The sequence below is a fragment of the Brienomyrus brachyistius genome, chromosome 4 (genome assembly GCF_023856365.1).
Source record: "Brienomyrus brachyistius isolate T26 chromosome 4, BBRACH_0.4, whole genome shotgun sequence".
Taxonomy (NCBI): Eukaryota; Metazoa; Chordata; class Actinopteri; order Osteoglossiformes; family Mormyridae; genus Brienomyrus; species Brienomyrus brachyistius.
Window position 1 is genome coordinate 17,760,336 of NC_064536.1, and position 15,842 is coordinate 17,776,177.

Here is a 15,842-nt window from a genome sequence, read left to right on the forward strand (position 1 = left end):
AGGCTGTACTGAGTGTTTCCCAAATTCATTGTTTAATTTTTTCTTGTCATATTTGAAAGAAGACATTTTCCTAAAGCTTAAAAATCTGTTACTCCAACGAAATGTTTTTCAGTCCTACAGCCAGAAAGGCGACCTGGATAATAATGTATATAGTACAAAACCTTTAACACAATCTGAACACAAACAGAGATGTGATGTGAGACAGAAATAGCCCTAGAGCATATCGTACATTTGCAAAAGGTTTTTACTAAACCTGTGGCTGTAGGCGTGCATTTCCCTAGAGCCGATATAATGGGTGGCAGCCTCATTGCATTTAGATTACAACTTGGAATAGAAGAACAAAACAGATCATTTTCTGTATTTAATATTTATATTTTTATGAGGCTTCATTTTTGGAAACCCAGGCTTAATATCGAGAAACCCACAGCAATTGAGAATGGAATGCCTGTAGCAGATGTGCAGTCTGCCAGGTACAGACACTATACACTTCCTGTGGGCTGTGTGTTAATACACTGTGATACAGTGTAACTCTGACTTTCTTCCTTAGCTAAAGGCCAGTGGGGCTCAGTGGGTCACACCTCCAGGACTGCTGAGCAGGTAAAGTGCCAAAGTTACATTCAGTATCAGCTGCCCTGGTGTTAATCTTTACATTAAATATTGGTAATTTAGGGGGTAGCATGGCGGTGCAGTGGTTAGCACTGTTGCCTCACACCTCTAGGACCCGGGTTCGAGTCTCCGCCTGGGTCACATGTGTGTGGAGTTTGCATGGTCTCCCCATCTCGTCATGGGGTTTCCTCCGGGTACTCCGGTTTCCCCCCACAGTCCAAAAACATGCTGAGGCTAATTGGAGTTGCTAAATTGCCCATAGGTGTGCATGTGTGAGTGAAGGGTGTGTGAGTGTGCCCTGTGATGGGCTGGCCCCCCACCCCAGTACTATGTTTGTTCCCAGCCTCGTGCCCATTGCATCCGGGATAGGCTCCAGACCACCCGCGACCCAATAGGATAAGCGGTTTGGAAAATGGATGGAAATGTACATATGCATTAGTTTCAGAATGACTAGAAATATCTTTGTAGGGTGAGTTTGGAAACAAAACATATTTTTATTTAGATGCTCAGTGTAACAGTGATGTAACTGATATAATTTTGCAAGAGGCCAATAACTTGTCGCCAGAGGAAGGAGAGGGACATCAGAGTAAGAATCCACCTTTCCTCTGTGTTCAGGGGTATATCTGTATTACTGCAGTGCCACTGTGAGTGTTTTGTGGGACTCATTGCATCTGATAATCTTATTCCTAAATTGTGTGGCTTAAAAATAAAAAATAGACTAAAATATAAGGTAAATCAGGATTCCTAAAAAGAGATTTTATGCTTTTTTGGTCATTTGGAATCACATACAGTGCATCATAGATGATCAGGTATGTAGTGAAATCAGAATGCTGTCCACATTGGTCTTAAGAAAAAATAGAAAGGCTGCAGTCAGAATAACAAATTAACTTAATTCTCTATTCTAGTTGTTGCTAAATATGCTTATTTTTAGACTTCACAAAATATTAAGACTTTTATTTTAGAATATTTATCTCAATGTTAAATAATGACTGTACCCGTTAACCATGTCTGACGTGTTGTGATGCGGAAAAAAATTTATTACGTTTTATTTTTAATTACTTGTGTAATTATTTACTGAGGTAGTAAGGACTTAGTTCGACTTTTAATGATTCTTTTCCCGTGTTTTAATTGTGGTCAGAGAGACGCCGTTTGCTAATTGACTTATCGATTGTCAGGTATAGCAGTTCACAGGTTTAGTTAGGAAATTTTTATTCTTGCTTGTTGTATTTTGATCATTTAATCAAACGTGTGTTACTGATGTGATTGATGTTTTGTTTTTACCACTACGGATATTTTTTTCTTCCGCAGTTATGTCTCCTGTCTCCTTTTACATGGTTATTATATAAGCTGATTTAATCTAATCGTGTCAGTGAAATTACAGTAAAGTGTATTTGTTTAATGATATTATATGTTTCACGTTACTAAGTTACCTCACTTACGCTTTGAGCAGAGCGGAACCAGGACATTAATTATTATATGATAGAACAGGAAGCCTTTATTGTCAGTGTAAAGATAGGAAATACAATATATAGACAGAAATATATAAAATGTCAGCACCCCCAATCATCAGGCTTACATTTCATTACATTTTAATCAGACAGAAAAACAGTAATTTTGCATGTTTGTTCTGTTTCCTGAACCAAGTCACTTATTTTGTCAGACATACGTCACACTTCAGACAGAGTAAAAAATGTTATACTGGTTAAAAAGCAGAGATTTTACTTTTTTGCCGTGGAGAAGCAGCGACATGTGACACTCTGATAAGGTAAAAATGATTCCTCCAGCACACAGTGAGCTATCCCAGCATGCACAGCGACATGGAGGAGTTTGGATAAACCCGAAACACTGGATAGAGGGGTTCAGTGAATGAGGAGGTGAAGCTGTACAGGAGGGTCAGTCCATCAGAGGAGACTCTGTAGAAGGACAGAGTACCAGCTGCCTGGTCCAGATACACTCCTACTCTGCGGGAGCCTGACGACTCTATGGGTATGACAGTCTGTATATTATTGTGCCAGACAGAGTAACTGTCAGGAGAGCAGAACAGCATCCATGACTTGTCATTGTATCCAAGCCGACAGTCATCACTCCCTCCTTTCCTCCTGATTCCTTTATAAGTCACTCCTATCCAGGCTCCATCTCCACTCCACTCAGCCTCCCAGTAACAGCGACCAGTCAGACTCTCTCTGCACAGAACCTGGTACCAGCAGTCAAATCTCTCTGGATGATCAGGATATGGCTGCTCTGCCCCCCGTGTCACCTTCCTGTCCCCCTCTGACAGAGACACTTCTCTGTTTGCTGTGTTGGGGTCCAGCGTCAGCTGGCAGGAGTCTGTAGGCAAGAGGAAGAGCGATTAATCCCATGATGAAGCCCAGCATCTCCATCATTATCACTGTCACACCTCACACTCTCACCAACCCAGAACTCGCTCCAATACACACATTTTATTCCCAATATACTCATGTAGCCGCCCGAGTCGTCGGCGCTCCGGCTGCCCCCTGCGATGTGAGACACGCCGCGCTGAGAGACTCGCAGGGGGCCGAAATGCACTTTAGCCTGCGCTCTATTATTCTGTACGATACATAAAATATAAAAACGACGCAGGAATTCAAGTACGTGAAATACCTCAGGAAATGTCGGACGCCGCGCGACGCCGGCGGGAAGAAGCGCCGAAATGCTGCGCGTGCTAAATTAATAGCCTTAATTACAGGTAAATAAAATTACAAACAACATTAATCAAACATGTTAAACATGAAATTGTACCCCATACAGTACTACTATTAGTTAATTTGTCTTTACTTCAAAATAAGAACTTCCTTCAAACCGCTTCGGACACAAATCCGCCTCCAGCAGCATTCAGCGCCGACTAGTGATGTGTCGGTCGCGAACGAGCCGCTCAAAAGATCCGGATCCGGACCGAGAAACATTTCTATAAAGCAAAACGCCTCCGCGCCTCAGCGCTCCATGCTGCTCTGACTTTGACTGAAATTTGTGTTAATGGCGTGCGAGCCGCGCGACCGATCACGTGACGAGTCAGACAAGTTTCATACCATTAGGTAATACGGAGGGAGGGGCGGGGGTGCGCGTGCTGATGGTTAACAGGTACAACAGGAAGGAGGGAGAGGAGGAGGAGGAGACAAAGAGAGGGAGTGTGGTGCGCGAATAGTAGGCAAGATGAATGACAGTTGGAAACGAAGTGGCACTTTGATGCATTTTAATAGCTATGATAACTCAAAGGAGGAATGCAAAATTTGCTAGATGAAGCTGCCATTTCGAGCAGGATCCACAAACAACCTTCACAGACAATACGGTGATAGATAGGTTCTATCCACTATAACAACTAAAACTGTTGGATACTGGTGTTTTGCACGTTGTAATTCATTTTTCATGTTTTATTATGATTTGTTATTTATGTTATTTGAGTGTTAATAGATCAAACACAAAAACAGATTTTCCACATATACGATGTTCAATACACGTGTAGTAGTGTTTAAGGTTTTTACATTTAATCTTTTTATACCAAACATAATGTAAAACTATAGTATTGAGGAAATAATAACGTTTAGTACACATATCAATCATGCGTCAAACAGCGCTGAATCTGACTGAGGCAGAAGTAATAAAATGAAGAGTCATTTGGGAGCCGGAAGAGCCGATTCTTCTTGGTGAGCTGAGCCAAATGATCCGACTCACTAAAAAGAGCCGGATTTCCCATCACTAGCGCAGATTGAGGAGACGTTCGGTGTCACAGCCAGTTTGGGGAATGCACAGCTGTACCAGAATGTATTATACCCTGTTATACTCTCACACAAACACAAAGAAGATATAATGTATTTCTACAGAAGTTCCAAAAACCCAAACGAGTCTTTTTTAAAATAAAAAAAAACGCACACACATTACAATAATTGTGTGAATGTTATCATACAGTAGTATTAATGATATTAAAAATAAACACATGCAAACAAACTTACATTTCTGGATCCCTGGTCTGGTCCTGCACTCTCCGCTGTGGTCCACACTATAGCAGAAGCAGAATGACATAGTACTGCTGCATCCATTTATTTAATTCTTGCATTTTCTCCACATACACGAGTCTATAGCAGGACAGACTCACATTCTGTACTCACTTCAGTTTCTCCAGTTTACAGCTGGGATCCTCCAGTAGAGCAGAGAGCAGCTTCACTTCTGAGTCTCCTGGGTGATTGTAGCTCAGGTCCAGCTCTCTCAGGTGTGAGGGGTTTGACCTCAGAGCTGAAACCAGGGAAGAACAGCCTTCTTCTGTGACTCAACAGCCTGACAGCCTGCAGAGAGACAGACAATATCTCTCCAATAAATAAAAACACCTCACCACTATTAGTATTACTTTTACGTAAATGTGACAACTCCAATAAAGCTTTCAGCAATTACACATTACAGTGTGGAATACGCAGTAATACTGACCTCAGTATCTCCAGTTCACAGTGTGAATCCCCCAGTCCAGCAGAGAGCAGCTTCACCCCTGAATCCTGCAGGTCATTGTCACTCAGGTCCAGCTCTCTCAGCTGAGAGGAGTTTGATCTGAGAGCTGAAGCCAACACTTCACAGCATGTCTCTGTGAGTCTACAGCTGTCCAGCCTGGAAAAGGAAACGTGTTAAGATATAAATACATACACCACACACAGGTATATCAAATAAAATATCAAAATAAACATTATTATTTTTAAATACAATAAAAGAGGCAGCATATACTTCAAAAGGAACTAGACAATCCTCTGATGTTCCTAATGTTCCCTGTCATGAAGAATACAGTGAATACTTTCAATTCAAGACAAAAATACCATGAACAGATGAGCAGATATTGGTATAATACAGCTTCTCTGGTGAGTTTACTGTATATTTTCACTATCTGCTGTAGATTTTCAGAAGTCATACATTCCAAAATCCTGTTCTGTATTTTCTTAGAGACAGAATGAATAAGGGCATGAGAGTGAACATGCTCTAAAATACATTCATTAACTGGGATATTTAAATATATTAGTGATTTTGTTGTTTCCTTCTCCTAGTCAGAAACGCAAATAGTTTTTACTTGACACTCCCCAGCCGTGACGAACCTGCTGTTTAATGACCTTACAGGGTGAGTTACCCTGAGACTCTGTAATATATGCATAAGTATTTTTATAAAGCTCTGAGCAGCGCTGGGGCACAGTGATCAGCACTACAGCCGACCCAGAGGTTCTAGGGTTTTGGGTTCAGTTCCTGCCTGGGATATGTGTGTGTGTGCGAGTTTATGTGGGATTTGAACGACGTCAAGTTTTTTTTATTAAATTTTTTTATATGACTTCTGAATTGCTGACACCATGACTGAAATCCTTATTTTCTGTTTGCTGTACCTGAGAACCTGTTAAATTTACAAAACACTAATCAGACAGTTATCAATCCTGTCAGATAGGGATGAAATAGTGCTGTCGCCTCTCTGATCTTGCTCTCTCTGACATACACATACAGGTCAAAGTGCAGGGTTGGCCAGCATCCAGCCCCCTGACGCTGGGGGGTAAGGGCCTTGCTCAACGGGCCAAAACCAGCATCACTTTGTTAGCCAGAGATATAAACCGGTGACCTTCTGACCACAGGCACAGAGTGCAAACCCACTGAACCACACCGAGAATGTTAAAAAAATATACATATCCTGCAGTATCCAGAATGAATAGGAATTTCTGGGTGTCTATATAAATACACTCTAATTGTTCTGATGAGATATAAAAGCAGTATGATGAATAACATCTGTACTTCTTTAGGAACAGACGTATGTAAGATCACTTACAGAGCTGTCCTAGATTTCTTGATCACAGGCAGCAGCCTCTGAAGACCTTCATCTGATCTGATGTATTTCTTCAGATCAAACACATCCAGCTCCTTATCTGACATCAGTAACACAAAGGCCAGAGCTGACCACTGTGCAGGTGAGAGGTCTGCTGCTGAAAGGCTTCCTGAACTCAGGTATCTTTGAACTTCCTCTATTAGAGAATTGTCACCCAGTTCATTCAGACAGTGGAACAGGTTGATGGTCCTTTCTGCAGATAAATTCTCCTGAATTTTCTCCTTGATATATTGAGCTGTTTTCTTACTGTTAAGTGAGCTGGTTCTTGTCTGGCCCAGTAGCCTTTTAAACAGACTCTTACTGGAGTCTTTTGAGAGGCCAAGAAGGAAGCGGAGGTAGAGGTCCAAGTGTCCATTCTTGCTCTTTAATGCTTCATCCACTGCAGTCTTCAGCAGGTCAGCTGATGAGTTTGACAGAAAGACGTATAAAGCAGCGAGATACTCCTGGATGCTCAGATGCACAATGCAGTACACCTTCTCCTGGTACAACCCATACTCCTCTTTAAAGACTTCTGTACACACTCCAGAGTAAACTGAAGCCTCTGTGACATCAATGCCATTCTCTGTCAGATCTTGCTTATAAAATATGAGATTGCCTTTCTCAAGGTTATGAAAAGCCAGTTTACCAAGTTTTAAAAGGAATTTCTTCCCAGATTTAGTGCATTCCTTAAGCTTGATTTTATGTTTTTCCATATACTTGTCATTTGTTAAACTTGCCGGAAAGATCAGGAAGTGTGTGTACATTTCAGTCAGGGTACTTGGAATTTCTCCCTTCTCAGTCTCACTAAAAAGCCTTTCAAGGATAGTGGCTGAAATCCAGCAGAGCACAGGTATGTGGCACATGATGAAGATTTCACATGTGTGATAATCCTGTTAGCCAGGTTCTGATCACTAAATCTCTTCCTGAAATACTCCTCCTTCTGGGTATCACTGAATCCTCGTATCTCTGTCACCTGGTGGACACACTCAGGAGGTATCTGATTGGCTGCTGCTGGCCGGGAGGTTATCCAGAGGAGAGCAGATGGAAGCAGATTCCCCTTGATGAGGTTAGTCAACAGCATATCCAGTGACGGTTTCTTTGTTACATCAAACCAGCTCTCATTGTTATGAAAATCTAGAGGAAGGCGACACTCATCCCGACCATCAAAGATCAACAAAACCTTGTACCTATACAGCTCAGTGGATTCAAGCGATTTCAGTTCTGGGACAAAGTGATGAAGCAGATCAATCAGACTGTATTCATCCTTAATCAAATTCAGGTCCCGGAAAGGAAGAGCAAATATGAAGTGAATGTCCTGGTTTGCTTTTCCTTCTGCCCAGTCAAGAATAACTTTCTGCACAGAGACTGTTTTCCCGATACCTGCGACTCCTTTTGTGAGTACAGTTCTGATAGGTGTCTCACGCCCATATAAGGGTTTAAATATATCACTGCACTTGACTGTAGTATCTTCTGTTCCCCTTTTCTTGGATGCTGTTTCAATCTGTCTCACTTCATGTTCATCATTGACTCCTCCAGCTCCACCTTCAGTTATGTAGAGTTCTGTGTAAATCTCTTTGAGAAGTGTTGGCTGTCCTTCCTTAGCTTTCCCTTCAAATAGACACTCAAATTTCTGCTTTAGGTTACATTTGATTCTTTGCTGACATTGCAACAGAAGATGCCCTGAAATGAGAGAAAAATGCTTTTTTAAACGCAAATCAAATCATATTACATCAAATGATAAACTGAAATGTAATACACATTTTTCCATAAACTATGTTTTTGTGGCAAATCACACACTGCAGCTCTTACTCTTCTCCAGCATGTGAGCGAGATCATTTTGCTCCATGGTCCTCAGGATGTACAGTGTGATCTTCAGAGCTCCCTCTCTACCACAGATCTTCTGCATCTGACCATCACTGTCCAGGTCATTGTCCTCCTCCAGCTGAGGCTCAGAGCATTCTGGGTCATTCTCATCTAGGTACATTTTGAATTTCATCAGCTCATCCTTCAGAAACATTTGAGCTTTTTCCTCCAGTAACTGAAATGAACAGTTAAAGTTTAATTATTATCACTCCTGGCATGATATCATTTCATAATTTCAATGCTGAATTAGTTGTAAATATCATTCCTTTGACAGGATGAAGTACTTATTCTACTTCTGTAGAAGATGTATGTCAATTTAGATAAAAATGTAAGAAAATATACTTCAGTAATAAATGCACCTTGGAAGATGGATGATAAGTCTCCTTTATGTGGATGTGAATTACATCTTTTCACTCGGTCCCTGTGAATAAAACACAAATATCCTTCCATTAATCCATCCATCCTTCAGGCACTAATCCTGGTTTGGGGGAGGGACAGAGCAGGGGGGTCTAAGTCAGACAGCAGAAGGCCTAGGATACAGGTTCACCCTAGGGGGGGGGGATTCTACTCCATCACAGGGCACAGACACACAGATGTTGTCATATATCATGGGGAATTTATAAAGTAGCCTAAACACGTGTTTTTGGACGGCAGGAGGAAACCCATGTGATAGAGGGAGAGCGAGCAGCTGCAGACAGACAGGGGGCTCAGCCTCCAACACTGGGGGGGTGAAGCCACAGCGCTGCCCTCTAGCTGCAGCTAAAATAGGTATTTTATGGAAAGACAAAGGTCCAGCACTGACACTGACCTCCACTGCTGTTGCTTGGGGGAATAATAACCTACATTTGTATTTAAATAGATGTAACTGCCATCCACATTCTGAGCTTATTTCATTAGGGCGGCTTCCTGAAATCGGCTTGCTTATGACAGTATAAGAGAAGCAGTGACATCTAGTGGCAGCACAGAGAGACAGCAGGTAGCAGCCAGGAGAGGCGGTTTGGCATGTAGCTCTCAGTACCCATTTACTCAATAACATTAACAGGACACTTCTTATAAAGTGATTATCATGATTTCAAACATTTATTATTTTTTTTTCGGGGGGGACAACCATATGCCCCGCAATGTAGGGGTCCCCCAGCTGATCTCCAATTTCATTTTTCTTTTTTAGCAACAAAGCATCTTTAAAAATATCTTCAATTTGGCGTGACACCCCCTCCTAAATTTTACCAATGTACTCCTGCCCCCACCTTGATCAGTAAGATTAATTGTTGGCTATTAATTGCTGGCAAATTAATACTACAAACAGACTAAGATCTCACAGTGTAGTTTTTCTTTCACCTTCAATGTGTATCATCATATTTATCAATCGCAAAATATCTTGACAGGGTGCATTGTTTCCCCCCTACTGCTGGCATCCTGCACTTTGATTAGCATATTATTGATGTTCCATTGTTTTAAATTCCCTCTTGTTCAGTTTCACCTCCAAAAACAGCTGGAATCACCCACATTCGGGCCCCCTACCCATGTCAGCCTCGGGCCCCCAGAGAAGTTAATCCGCTCTGCAGCAGCTACCTTGTAATTCAGCACAATTTATTTGCCATTCCCTGTTCAGTTAAAAATAAATAAATGAAATAAAAACTGATTAAGTAGCCTGTGCATTCTCAATGGTTTGTTATAAGAAGCTGAGTATTTGTATTTCTCAGATTTTTCTACACATTTTGAGAATTAAGCTGATTTTAGTTGCATTATTTAAAATTTGTTTTTATATTTATGTTAAGCATCAAACATCCCCCTCAGCATCTGTATAATCTCTTCAGAGGTGACAGTGGACATAACAGCAACCTCTGGCCACGTTGAATGTGTCTCCACAGCCACCAGTAGTTTGGCCCCTTCGACTGGTCCTGCGAGATCCAAAAGGATGCTTTGCCAGGGACATGCTGGCCAATCCCAGGGGTGCATGAGGCCAGACTTACAGGCTCTTCTCAGAGAACTGCAGTGTGAATCGTGTGGTTGTCGTCCTGTTGATCCATTGGATAATATTCAAGTCTGATTGTTGATAAGAGTCTCCACCCTGAACTTTATATTGCGGGTCCGGGTGCTATGCGTTTTCCAGCTGGCCAGTACAGGTCGGTCATACTATAGGGGAGGGGTATTGATAAAGGTGGGGCCGCCTTTATTCAGGCTGTGGGGAACCTACACTGGGCACCCAGGAGCAGCGTCTAGCGCTACTTTGTCAGGGGTTGACGGTCCATCAGATCCATCAGATCTATCAGGTGAACCTTCATCCAGAAGGGTAAGTGTGGAACTTTTTAATTCCAATACTGGCCAGAGCCTCTTTCTCAATTTGTGGATATTTCATTTCTGTTTTTCTCAGCATTCTTGAAACAAAAGCTCTTGGTTTCTCTTCTCCCGATGATGCAGGACAGCATGGCTGCTAATTCATATGGGGAGTCAAAGCAGGCGAGTCGGAGTGGCAAAGATGGGCCATAATGTGCCAACAGCCTTTAGCTCATTAGTACCATTTTTGCCCGTTTGGTCGCAGCATCACACTCATCTGACCACGACCATCATTTTCTCTCCTTCAGTTGCTCATGCCGAGGCTTTAACGGTCTGTCCATCCATCCATCCATCCATCCATTTTCTGAAACAGCTTATCCTATTCAGGGTCGCAGGGTGGTCCTATCCCGGAGACCATGGGCGCAAGGCGAGGAACAACCCAGGATGGGGCACCAACCCATCTCAGGCTTTAGCAGTCTATCCAGCTGTGGAATGAATTTCCCACAGTAGTTCAGAAGAGTAAGAATAGACCTCAACTGGCTCACATTCTTGGGGCCCAGAACCTTTGCAGACCCGTAGAAATCACACTCAAGATTTTATCCATGTCTTTCTGGAACAATGTAAGAGCCACCAGTAACTTCTTTCCACCATCCAATCCAGAAAGCAGCTCCTCAATTACAGGAAGTAGGTTCTATTCCTCAGTTATCACAGGGTTGAAAGTCACATTAAAGGCCCCTCACAAGCAAGGTGACCATCTATGTATATAATCCAGCACCAGTGATGTTGTCCACTGGCCATGTGGTACTGGTACAATAACCCCAATCCCAACCAGTCTCTGTTTCTCTGCGTTGACTTTATGTTTCATTGCCTAGGGGACCTTGCTGGCCTTCATGAAGCACGGTGTGGTGCCAGGCTTCTCCTGCAGCTTGACCTTCTTCTCCTTCATGCTTCTTGGTTCATCCTTGAACACCACTGCATGTCGCCTCAGCACTGCTGAAGGCCTCGTCTCATCCACTGACATTTTGTTCTCCTTAAGCCGCAATTCCATGACAGCATTACCAGCCGAAAACTGGCTCCGGCCCTTTCCGCCACGTCATGGAGAGGGCGTGCTCAGATGGTTATAGGAGTTCTCACTCCAAATTACAGTTGACCAATAGATGTGCACCCCCTTCTAAGACCCACCCATCCCTTAAAAAATCCAGAAGCAAAACAAAAAAGTAAAGGAGATATTTGTAATGTATATTTACATTCTGGGTGGCATAGTGGTGCAGTGGTTAGCGCTGCTGCCTTGCAGCAGGAAGGTCCTGGATTCGGTCCCGGGCCCTTTCTGCTTGGAGTTCGCATGCTCTCCCTGTGTTCACATGGGTTTCTACCGGGGCTCCGGTTTCCTCCCACAGTCAAAAAGTGTGCAGCGCAGGTTGATTGGTGAGTCTAAATGCACCCTGTGCTGTGTTGGCGACTGTCCAGGGGGGGCTCCTGCCTGCACCCATTGTTCCTGGGATAGGCTCCGGTCCCCCCCACGACCCCAGTTGGGATTAAGTGGTTTCAGAAACAGGATGGATGGATAATTACATTCTTTTATATACATTTATATACATATATAAAAGAATGTGTCCCATTTTGATTGCGATCAATCCCCCAATAACTAAGAAATAAAAAGATGTTCATTCTCCATTGTTTTTGGGAGGTGATGTAGTTTTGTATAAAATTATGAAGTTTAGCCTGCAACTTTTTTGCGTCTCCCATGTTCATTTAGCATAAAGGTGCCAGTTCCTGTTGTGTGGTGTGAAAGCGGCCACGAGCTCCAAAAGTCCCTGGTAGAGACAACCTGGGAACTTGTAACCAGGAACCATGTTGCAGAACTCTGGTGTGAAAGTTCCCACAGATAGAGGAGGGTAAATTAGCACAAAGTAAATCATGATGGACACTGTGTGAACAGCAGACAAGTGTCACTTTGCTCTCCAAACCTGGCAATGCCTTTACCGAGCCAGTGGAAAATTAAAGCGAGCTGGAACCGCACAGTATTAATGTTCTCTATGTAGAATGAGTTGGTATGGCGTGGTTCCTGTATGGAAGTGGAAATGCACCTTTAGATTCTACACAGTTTTGGCTAGCTGTGGTTTTGGGGCCATAAGGCCCCTTTAATTACCTAGGGGGGCCTTGACCCTGTCCTCCATGGCGACCATCAGCATCCAGTTTTGAATGAAATCCTCCGGTAACTATGCAGTGCTTGTTGTTAGCGTCTTAGCACACTGGTTAATGGAAACTGTCGGTTTTGGGGTCTAAGGGTTCAGTTAATTACCATGAGACTCAGAAGCTCTGTTCCCTGTTTGTAAAGGCAGTCAGCAATCATTTTCAGATAAAATCCTCTGGTACTCAGGATAGCCCAGAGGGAAGAAGTGGCAGAATGTATACGGTGACGGGGGGGCGCTTTTGCCCAGGGGCCTGTGATCTCTTAATCCGCTAATGTACTGGTTAAATTACCAATACTGCTGGCCGACATTTAACCTTTGTCAGTATTCAAAGTTAGTAGCACTAGAGCTAAAGAAACAACTACTAAAATAATTTTCCATAGTGGAGGATGAAGGACTTTGTCATTCCATTCACCAATTAGAAGAGGCACCAACACATGACATGTTTATAATTCAGTAGTAAATCTGGCCTGTAGGTCGAACTTTCATGTTCCGCACAATAATTTGCACCGACAAGCTGAGCAAGTCTCTCAGACAACCGACACCCTGGGTTTGATGGAAGGAACATTCACCATGACATCAAAACTGACAGCAAGGAAGAGCTACAGGAGTTTCATACAACAGAGAGTCAGAGATTCAATTACAAGTAGGTAGTCAACAGGTACATGGGGGATGGGGGGGGGGGGGGGTGTCCTGCCATTTAGTCTGAATGACTGAATTGAAAGTGCCTCCCTTTTGAGGTCCTGACTGCTCCTTTCCAATCACCCAATTAAAAAGCACCCACCCATTGAATTTTGTTGATTGCACTGAATAAGTAAAGTTAACATCTGATACTTTAACATCAAAGTCATTATTTCATCTCAGATCCATTGTGAGTGAATTTTTCATGCTGCTTCTATTCATTTATATACAATATAAAATAATATATAAAAATAAATGTATGAAACCTGCCAATTATTGGATACTGAACTCATTAATAAACCCAACACAAAAAAAATATCTGAGAGATGCAGAATCCGTCGAAAGGGGCTGAGTGCAGTGGCTGAGTGCAGTGCTTTTCAAACCAGTCATGGGGACAGACCGCGTTTCTGCTCCCTCTCAGCCCCCGATCACACCTGTACCAGGTAATAATCCAGCTTCCCCATAGTACCTGTAACATTAAATCACCGGCGCCGCCACTGTACAGTATATAGTGTGTCAACTTTTTAATGCTATTCAGTTTTCTATAGTATTGTTCTCCTCCATAAGTCATACTGAGTGGTTGACCCTTTCCCTTTTCTTTGCCGCCTGGATGCTCAATTTGGCCGGAAGGCTCCGGATCGTGTCGTGCTTCTTGCATTTCTAAATTATTGAGGCCGCTGCGGTTCACTTAGAGCCTTAGACATGTTTTTATATCTTTTAAAATATTTTCTGTGTCTTTTCTATGTGTATCAGTATTCATTTTGTTAATGAAAAATTTTCGTCATATTTATCTTTATTTTCTAAAACGAGACGATATCTAAATAAAAATTATTTCACGAGGCCTAAGACTATGACGAAGCGTATTGACACATTCGTCAATAGATAAAAACGAGATGAAAATGTTTGCCAGAATATTGGTTCATTGAGGGGGTGGCATGGTGGTGCAGTGGTTAGCACTGTTGCCTCACACCTCTGGGACCCAGGTTCAAGTCTCCGCCTGGGTCATGTGTGTGGATCCTACTGGGTCGCGGGAGATCCAGAGCCCTTCCTGAAAGCAATGGGCACGAGGCAAGGAACAACCCAGGATGGGGGGCCAGCCCATCGCAGGGCACATTCACACACCATTCACTCACACATGCACTCCTACAGGCAATTTAGCAACTCCAATTAGCCTTAGCATGTCTTTGGACTGTGGGGGGAAACCGGAGTACCTGGAGGAAATCCCACGGCGACATGGGGAGAACATGCAAACTACACTCACATGTAACCGAGGCAGAGACTCAATCCCGGGTCCCAGAGGTGTGAGGCAACAGTGCTAACCACTGCGCCACCGAAAATCTATCAATATGGTTTAATTGTCATATCCCAGGAGATGCAAGAAGAAAATAAGGCACACATAATCCTTACTGCCTTAGGCATTGCAAAGAAAACTATCTTCATGAAATGGAAATCAAAAAATAATTTATGTATTACTCCGTATAGAAATTTGCTCACACCTCTGGGACCCGGGTTCGAGTCTCCGCCTGGGTCACATGTGTGTGGAGTTTGCATGTTCTCCCCATGTCGTCGTGGGGTTTCCTCCGGGTACTCCGGTTTCCCCCCACAGTCCAAAAACATGCTGAGGCTAATTAGACTTGTTAAATTGCCCATAGGAATGCATGTGAGAGTGAATGGTGTGTGAGTGTGCCCTGCGATGGGCTGGACCCCCATCCTGGGTTGTTCCCTGCCTCGTGCCCATTGCTTCCGGGATAGGCTCCGGACCCCCCGCGACCCAGTAGGATAAGCGGTTTGGAAAATGGATGGATGGATGGATGGATTATTTTGTCTTCTTCTAACCTCATACTCTAGATTATATTAATAATAGTATTTAGCTGCACGTACCCTGAGTATGTGCTCAACAGCTGTACACTTAGGTAAAAAACTTTTCTTGTTCTCACCTCCCTATTCTGCATGACTCTTGCGCCTCCCACTGACTATAAATAAAGGAGCCAAGGGGAACCACCCTTTGTAACACATTCTGCTGTAGTTTGCATTGCAGAGAGTGTGGGTACCCTTGCAAGTAAAAACTATCAAGTGTGTTGTCTCAATAAAAGGTGGAGTTGGGGTGGAAACGCCGGGCGCTTTCCCCAACACTAGTTTATAGCAGAGCACAAACTGACACATACAGACTCACACTAAGGTTAGGAGAACAACCCCACACCATAACCCCCCCTCCACCAAACTTTACACTTGGCATAATGAATTCAGGTAAGTACTGTTCTCCTGGCGACCGCCAAGCCCAGACTTGTCCATCAGATTTCCACACAGAGAAGCGTGATTCATCACTCCAGAGAACACAACTCCACTGCTATAGAGTCCAATGGTGACCTGCTTTACATATGGAGTTCATT

General features: G+C 43.1%; 1 protein-coding gene and 1 long non-coding RNA gene across 3 annotated transcripts in view; one reads left to right on the plus strand and one right to left on the minus strand.

The window, feature by feature from the left end:
- LOC125740118 (uncharacterized) overlaps positions 1 to 15,842 on the plus strand; it is a 353,638-nt gene that overhangs the window by 221,189 nt on the left and 116,607 nt on the right. For both annotated transcript variants that reach the window (XR_007397449.1, XR_007397448.1), the window contains exon 4: positions 6,796 to 6,855. This is a non-coding gene — a long non-coding RNA (uncharacterized LOC125740118). The remainder of the gene's footprint in view (positions 1 to 6,795; positions 6,856 to 15,842) is intronic.
- Positions 1 to 15,842, minus strand: part of LOC125740114 (NACHT, LRR and PYD domains-containing protein 12-like) — a 341,935-nt gene that overhangs the window by 202,847 nt on the left and 123,246 nt on the right. The gene's annotated exons all lie outside the window — the stretch shown is intronic.